Here is an 8,682-nt window from a genome sequence, read left to right on the forward strand (position 1 = left end):
TGGTGCTTAAGCGTTGTGATAAGGTGGTGTGTGGGAAGGCTTCCTGCACAGGTGAGATGAGAGGCTAGTGCTGCCTGGAGCCTCCTGAAATTATTCACACTAGCCACTCGTGGGATACTTACCTTGCCTCACTCATTCCCTCTTGCGAAAGCAACAATAGAGCCTTTTGCCTGAGCTTTCCCCTCGCTCATTATGCTTCCTGCCCAATGCTGGTGCTTTCCTGTGTGGCTCTCTGCATGGTGGACAGGCCTCCTGTTTCTAGGGCTCCGGAAGTAGAAACTTCTGCCTCCATAACAGTCATTTCCATGTCTCTGTGTTTTACCATACCTAATTTAAATAAATCCTGGGTACATTTTAAAACAAGATGCCTGTAGAAAAACAGGGAAGGTGCTGAGCCTTTCATTGCTAACACTTTGTTTGGATTTTTGTCTTCACGTGTCCTCTGGATAAGAGAAAACCTCACCAAGAAAGACCATCAGACTAAAGGCTGGCTCCAAGAGCGGTTATCTCTGTGGGCCACAGACACACACGCGGGCTCCCACTGGGGCATACCGTGCACATACCCAGCCCGGCCTTCTGTTATCTTTGTTGATGTTACAATGCAAGTGCTAAATTTTAGAAACTGCCAGAGACAGACTGTCCCGTAACAAGAGCCAAAGAGAGCAATAAGACACTTGATTTTTACCTGGAACCAATCTCATGAGGTGAGTCATTTAGGAGAAATAGAATGCAATCTCAGGGTTTTGTGACAATGAGCGCATTAGGCTTGGAGCTAATGCCTCACAAATCATCTTTTGCCAAGCTTTGAAAGGGGAGTTTAGGGGCAGTTTGTTCAGTGCAGAGAGAGAACATCTTTTTTACACAGTAGATCATTGTTGAACATCACTAAGACTGTGATTTCTCCTCTCATTTCCTCTGCTCCATCTTCCAAAACATTTTGACCTGATAGTGAAAATGATTTTGATGTCTCGTTTTCTTTTTATAGTCTAATTATTTTTGACAACTAATTGCATTTGCTCTCTCATATGCTTGGCCTGCTCCTATAGGACATCGAGCTCCAAAACCCACAGGGCTTGGAAGTGAGTATTGTGTGGTTGGAGATAGTTTGCAGACTTCAGATGGTAGCTGTGGATGGTGAACTGAAAGTCATCCTCAGCTTAATGACGAGTTGTCATTTATAAAAGATATCCAAATGTTTTATTGCAATTTTATAGAAGTGATCTCACATCTGTTCTCCTTTTCTCTGCTTCCCAATGGTATTATACAGAAAAACATTGTATAAAGTATTACCCTTGGAGGAGTTTCATCTGTTTCATTAATTTTTTCCTTTGTACCTTTTATAAAATTTAAAAGTGGTAACTTTGGTATTTGCCTCCTCGTTTTTGTTTTTCCTGTGAAATCCCTCAGTATTTATATTGCCAATGCCAGCTCTTTCCAAGTTGTACTTAATTTAATAAGTCTAATATGAATAGCATGAGGGTTTTTTTTCAGGTGGAGGATGCCGCATGAACTCTCAGATTCTCTTCAGAGTTTGGTCCTCGTAATTCAAGCTCTCATGTTCTACTTCTCCCTTCCACCTTCAAGAAGCTCTGCCTTCCCTCCCATCCTCCCTCCTGAGCTCAGCTCTCGAGCTCTGACCCTGACTTCCCTCCCAAGCCCAGGTCTGCATTTCAGTCATTTCCTGGAAGTCTCCATGTTAATGTCCGTGGAACCTGGCTGGGTTTGTTACTGTGAACCTCGAACAAGTGGGAAACTACTTGCAGGGGAAGCCTGACTTGTCCCTCACCGGGGAAGCCGGGGGTAAGAGGTGGGACTGGGGTCCCACCCACGATCATTCCCCAAGCACAGAACAACAGTCTTCTGTCCTATAAGAAAACAACACCACCCGTCAGACAGGGAAGTGGGGCCTGATGGGCAGTCCGAGTGGGCTTTGGGCTTCAGAACAGAAGGCGGGAGCTATGCTGCCCTTTATTTATTTATTTATTTTTTTTGCACCTGGGAGGAACTCATGAGAAGTAACCAGGCTTCAGACACAGGGTGGCTCCTCCACCTAGGATGCTGGGCCAGGGAGAACCAAGAATCAGAGCAGCCCTCTGAAAGCTGCAGATGGGTGGGAACATGCTTCAAACTCAATGGAGGGAGAGAAGGGCAGGATGTAGGATCCCATCCCCAAAATGCATTCCACGGAACAGATGTCCTGTGAGTATATAGGTCTCCCATGAAAAAGTAGTTTGTAATCAAATGCATTTGGGGGAAGCTGAGCAAATCAAGTTCAATAAGTTTCTTGACTGTAGGAATTCTGAGTCTTTAACAAGCTAATGTTCTCTGCGAAGGGGGAACAGCACACAGAATTTTCCACAGGTACCTAAGTCATATGACAATCTCTGTCTCTGCATATAAAAAGGATGTGGAATTGTGGAATGCTAGAATCGTGTAAAACAGTTTCTCCAATAACTAGTTACTGACTGAAACACCACTTACCTCTGAGATTACCAAATAACATGGCAAAGGGTTTACCAGAATCCAGAACTGTGGACAGCCTGGGAGGGTAAAGAAGGTGAAGTCTCCATGCAGGCTGGTCAACAAAGCCCAAGGCTGGGAGAAAGAATTTTCCTGAGGTCAGCAGGCCAGAAATAAGGGTGCGTGCATGGTGGTGCTCCTGGCTCATGCACACACACACAGCCACATGCACCCAGCCAGGGTGGCTGGCAAGTGTGGGTACCTTGTAGCCATGGTGTTAATAGACGCTGGAAAGGGTCGAGGGTACCTCAGAAAGAGTGACGAAATCTAGCACACCTGCTCCTGTTTTGCAGGCTTTAAGCCTCTGCAGTCTCTGAGTCACTCTGGGTCTTTTTAAGTGCTGCTTCCCAGGGAGGCAGGCGGTGCACAGGAGATCACTCTCACCTGAGAGAGGAGATGGGGGCATGGTCCTGGGACACTCCCCTCCCCTGCCACGTGTCCATGGCAGAGGCACCTGACACTGGTAAACTCACTTAAGCACACCCTGAGAATGACCCTGCATGGCAGAATCACCTGAATGTGTGCTCCAAGTTCTGAGCTAAGGAATCTGGGCATGGCCCATGTACTTATTTAATTTTTATCTATGAGGAACATCTGAGCCCCTGCCTATCCTGTGGCACTCAGGCCAGACAGAGGATGGAGGCCCTTTGTTTTGAGTTAAATGAAGGTTGCCAGGTGGGGGTTGTTGGGAAGCGTGCTAAGTGAAAATGCTATATAAACTGCATGCTTTTCACAAGCAGTGGTGGTCTTCCTATCCAGCTTGCGGCCCCGGGACTGCCCTGTGTGTAAGTTCCCACTAATAAAACCCTACGTCTCTTCTGCCGGCTCTGGGTCTCTTTAGCCTCTTGGATCTGGTGCTATCCTACTAATGCCAATAGCGGTTTGGTACAACACCCCACTCTCCCAGCCAGGTGACCTTGACTGAGACTTTAAGTTTCTTTGAGCCTCCATTCTCTTTCAGGAGGGGAGCAAACATTCCCCCCACCACACCCACCTTACAACAAGTTTGTTATGTGCCATAAATGAAGCAAGGACATCGTGAGTGGACTTCGTAAACGGAAAAGCACTATTTAAGTGTCAGGGGCTCTTAGGGAGTCATGATCCCTTGGGAAATATGTGGAGGGCAGATTGGGGTTGGGGGAGCTGCTGAGGTAGAGCGTGTTCTGACCCTGGCTCTCCCTTGGGGTCCCCTCACAGCAGTCACCAGAGGCCCCTGTGTGGGTGACTATGGCTCTGGTGAAGCTCAGGGAGCTTTCTGTCCTTGGCAATGTTACTTGTATATTTCTCTTCATCGGTTTCTGTTGACCCTTCACTGTTCCTCAGAAAGGTAGCAAGATTCAGTTCCCAGGTACTCAATGTTAGGGCCACTGAAGTAGGGAGTGGCTCAGCCAATGGCTTTTCTACTTCGGGGCATTCTGTTAAAACATACATGACTGGGTGCCACCCCCTGGAGTTTCTGAATCAGCAGAAATGTGTGTTTCTAACAAGTTCCCAGGGGGTGGTGATTCTGTTGGCCCCAGGCACTGCCTTGGGCTGACAAGACTGGGGAGTATAGGAAGCCTTCACTTTGGGGCTAAAAGATCAAAGCTGTCTACTGGTCTAGGGTCCTCTTATAGCCCCTTCCCTGAAAATCCCAGAACTCAGTGTTTCTGTTAGGGCTAATGTGCCAGGGCCTGGCTGCCCACGGTGCCCTATGTGAGGATCGGGGATAGTCTTGCCTGCCATGTCACCACCCAGGCTTTTGCCCGCTAAGAATTACGGTGGGTGCTGCACAATGGCACCATGCTGACCTTTTCTCAAAGGATGCCCATTTGTTTTCCGATTTGGAAAGTTAGCCAAGGTTTGCCTCAGGGGTCTTGCGTCTGTGGGCCAAGAGTATTTATTAGGTTGGTGTAAAAGTAATTGCGGTTTTTGCCATTATGATACCAACCCCAATAATAGCTGAGTGCCAGCTGTGGTCCTTGACCTGAAAAGCCCTGCAGCCAGCAGTTGGGCTGGTGCCAGGTGGTGGATCCAGCTCAGTGATCCAGCAGTCGCTCCGGGCACTGCTTCCTGCTCTTACCCCAGTCTGCCCTTGCCCTTCCCCACATACGTTTCTCAGTTAACCCGCCAGTGGTTGCATTTCTCATCATGCTGTCCTCACTGCGGCTGTTTGGCTCTTCCCTGAGCCCTGCTGCCTAGGGCTCTCCCCTGCCTCCAGGATCACGGAGCACCTGCTTGCCTCATTCAGGCACCATTTGCATACCACTGACCTCTCCCAGCTCAGAGTGAGATCCTTAAGTGACTCTTAACGCAGCTTTCCCCCACCTCATTTCTCTCCTTTTCCACTCAGATTCAGTTTGCATCACTCCTTTTCCACACCCAAAGGCCCGGTGTTTAATTTTCCTTCAGATTTTATTTTGTGGGGATGGTGTTAAGCCCTGCAACACTTGCTTTCTATGAAATAATGATCCTAATCTATCTCATAAAGGTGCTCTTGATGGAACTCCACGGTTTGCTTCCTGTGGGAAACTTAGCAACTGATAAAAACTTAGTTTTTATACTCTTCTGTTAACAGCTCTTCTGAGATATAATTCACACGCAACACAATTCAGCCAATTGGAGCACACAATTCAATTGTTTTTAGTATATTCACAAATCTGTATAACCATCACCACAGTCAATTTTAAAACATTTTCATCACCTCAAAAAGAAACTGTGGAGACGGGAAGGTCGCTTGAGCCCAGGAGTTCAAGACCAGCCTGGGCAACATAGCAAGACCCTGTCTCTACAAAACATAAAATAAAAATAATTATCTGGCCATGGTGGTGCACACTTGTGATCCCAGCTGCCCGGGAGGCTGAGGTGGGAGGATTACTTGAGCCTGGGGGCTTGAGGCTATAGTGAGCCATGACTGTACCACTAGCACTCCAGCCTGAGGAACGGAGCAAGACCTTGTCTCAAAAAGGGGGAAAAAACCCCAAAACCTCTGTACCTTTAGCACCTTTAGCTATTATCTCCTCATCTCCCCACCGCCCCATGCCTCCCGCCCTAGGCAACCGTGAATCTACTTTCTCTCTGTAGACTTCCCTGTTCTGGGAGTGGAATCACACAATGTGTGATCTTTTGTGTGACTGGCTTCTTTCACTTAGCGTAATATTTTCAAGGTTCATCCATGTAGTAGCAGGTGTCATTCCTTTTTATAATATTCCATTGTAGGCTAAACAACATTTTGTTCATCCATTGATGGACATTTGGGTTGTTTTCACGTCTGGCCTAGTAACTCCTTATAGATTCCTAGGAAGCTGTAACTGAAAAGGCCTTTGAGTCTGGAAATCCCAACCCTTTGTTTCATAGATGAGGAGCCAAGCGCTCTGGGAGGTCGCCTGGACTCTGGTCCAATTATTCCTTGATTCCCTGATAGCTGGAATGGAAGCCCAGTCCTCTGACTTCCAGGTTGTGTGCATCCCCTTCCTCTAGAAACAAATCTCCTAGAGAAATCTGAGGAATTATCTAACCCTAACCTTTAGGGTTCTCAAAGCACTTCTTCGTCTCCTGGATGTTCTGAGCTTTCCCTACCTCCTACAGGAGGGAATGGTTGAGGCAAGTTAGAAATTTTTTTGTGTGCATTATTTCTTGATGTTGTAATCCTTCATATTAAAATCACAAACATCTGTCCAGGAGCTAATGTTCTATGATAAAATAGAGTAAAGATAGAAGTACTACTGAGGAGAGAGGGATAATCTGTTGTCATGTAATATTTCTTCAATTATTCGTATTTACCAAAAAGGGCCCCAAAATGATTTCATGGTGACAAAATATGTCTTGAATAAAGTCAGACAGGGCTCCTCTTACAGGGGCACCCAGCTCTGTTTCCCCCAAGGTTGCTCCCCATGGTCACCCTCCCCCGATCTGCTCTGGACTTCACTGCTGCCACCATCCTCTTGTCTACCCAGCCCTCTTACACTTCCCTCTGCCAAACCTACCCTCCCCTTCCCCCAGGAGATCACAGAAGTCCAGGGACAGAAAAAATAGCTTCTTTTGTCTGACAGAGGCTCAGGGACTCGTGGTTTAACTCATAATAGAGTTCCCGGAAGAAAGAAACAATTAATTAAAGATGAGAAACAAGCTGCTTCTTGAGGGGAAATTGCACTGGTAATTTTCCTTTTTCTCCTACCAGCTATGGGAAAACCAGATCAGTGAGTTGCTGAAGTGACCTAGTTCACACTGAGCAGCCTAAGGCACGACTGGGTGATTTTGTATTAATGTGAAACCATATAATTTAGAATGAAGAGGACCAGACCCATTCACACAAGTACCCCAAAATAATGACTACAAAAAGAATTCAAAGGTGCTAGCAGCTATTTTTACATTAGTAAAATAAAGGGAAAATGGAATTGGACATTAGTCCAAGCCCTGGGGACATTTAGAAATTCTGAGATCTGGAGTGGGGTGGAGAATTCGCATTTCTGTCAGGTCCCAAGTGATGCTAAGGGTACCAGTCAAGAGCCACACTTTGGCAGCCATTAATTTAGATACATTTTCAGCCCTTGAATTTCCCTTTATTGCTAACACTTTCCCTTTTCTTTCTCATTAACAATATATTAGGGAAAACAACACGCCCCTTCCTTTGAACCAGCTCTAGAAAATCATCTGCAAACACTTCCCCTGATACTTATATTCAATTGCATTGCCCTGTTGCATGCAAAAATAATGCCAAAATAACTATCATCCAAGTGCTTTTAATAGAATCAGCACCTATGGAATAATGTTGCAGCCTTTACTAGAATTTGTACCTTTGTATACAGAAGAGTTGTTTGGATAATAGTAACAAAAATAAATAAAAAACATCCTAGTTCTATTACTTTATCTGAGGCTGCATATGCTGGTTAATCTCCAAGCTCCTTTTTCTCGGCATCTTCCCTCTGAACTCAAAGCAGGTGAGAGTGGAGCAAGGGATCAGGTGTGTGGTTCAGGGGAGTTAGAAAGGGAATTTTTTTTTTTTTTTTTACTTCTAGTCCACTGGGTATTTTCTTTTCCCAACCCCAATTTATTGGAAAAGAATGTGTTTGTAGCCAGTATTGAAGGAACTTTTATTTCTATTAAGATTCAAAAACTTAACTTTCAATCATGTGTTTACTGATTCAAAAAGGGTAAAAAACAAGGAGAACCCGGAGAACAACATTTTCCCCTTTGCCTTAGAGGTGGTAACATGATGAGGTTACAGATGAGTCCTCACTGCAGGAAGCTCACAGAGCCAGTGCCTTTTGATGTCCTGGCCATGGATAGAAATGCATGGCACATGACTTTGGCAACATTTTTTTTTTAACCTTATTAAAAACCACTTTGGGAGGCCAAGGCAGGCGGATCGCCTGAGGTCAGGAGTTCGAAACCAGCCTGACCAACATGGAGAAATCCCGTCTCTACTAAAAATACAAAATTAGCAGGGTGCGGTGGCACACGTCTGTAATCCCAGCTACTCGGGAGGCTGAGGCAGGAGAACCGCTTGAACCCGGGAGGTGGAGGCTGCAGTGAGCCGAGATTGCACCATTGGACTCTAGCCTAGGAAACAAGAGTGATATTCCGTCTAATAAAAAAGACACATGACTTCATGGAAAGAACTCTACAACTTCCAACAGGAATGCGTTTTGGTGCAAAAGGTGAAAATGTGACGAATCCCCACTGTCTCCTAACCCCCTACATCCATTGGTTGCCCAGAAGCACAGGACGGTCCTTGGGTGAGCCTAGGTGGTCACACTGTTTCTGGTTTGGGACTTCACTGCCTTCCCATTTCTCAAGGGGGCTGTCAGTGCCTCCCAAGCAGGAGGTGCTCACCTCCAAAGAGAATGGCAGGCGGGGGAGGCTCTGTTGGTGATGCAGCTGTCACATCCTATTAGTGCATAGGTGGGTGTCATAGGGTACAGGAGGTATGTCATTTATAGACATAAATTGCATAATTAAGTTTGATAGAATTTTGATGCTTTCTTGGCATGTAATTTGTTCGTCAAGTGAAAAGCCTTGAGGAAGTCGATCATGTGGAATTTGGAACTCCAAAGTTCAAGACTAGGTATTTTTCACAGTGGGATGGGAGCTCGAGAGCAGATGTGATTTAGAGCAATCATAAAGCCTCCCGGAACGTCCTGCTCCCGCCTTTGGCTTCTGGCCTTATACACTCAGGAAAAG

The sequence above is a fragment of the Papio anubis genome, chromosome 6 (genome assembly GCF_008728515.1).
Source record: "Papio anubis isolate 15944 chromosome 6, Panubis1.0, whole genome shotgun sequence".
Classification (NCBI taxonomy): Eukaryota; Metazoa; Chordata; class Mammalia; order Primates; family Cercopithecidae; genus Papio; species Papio anubis.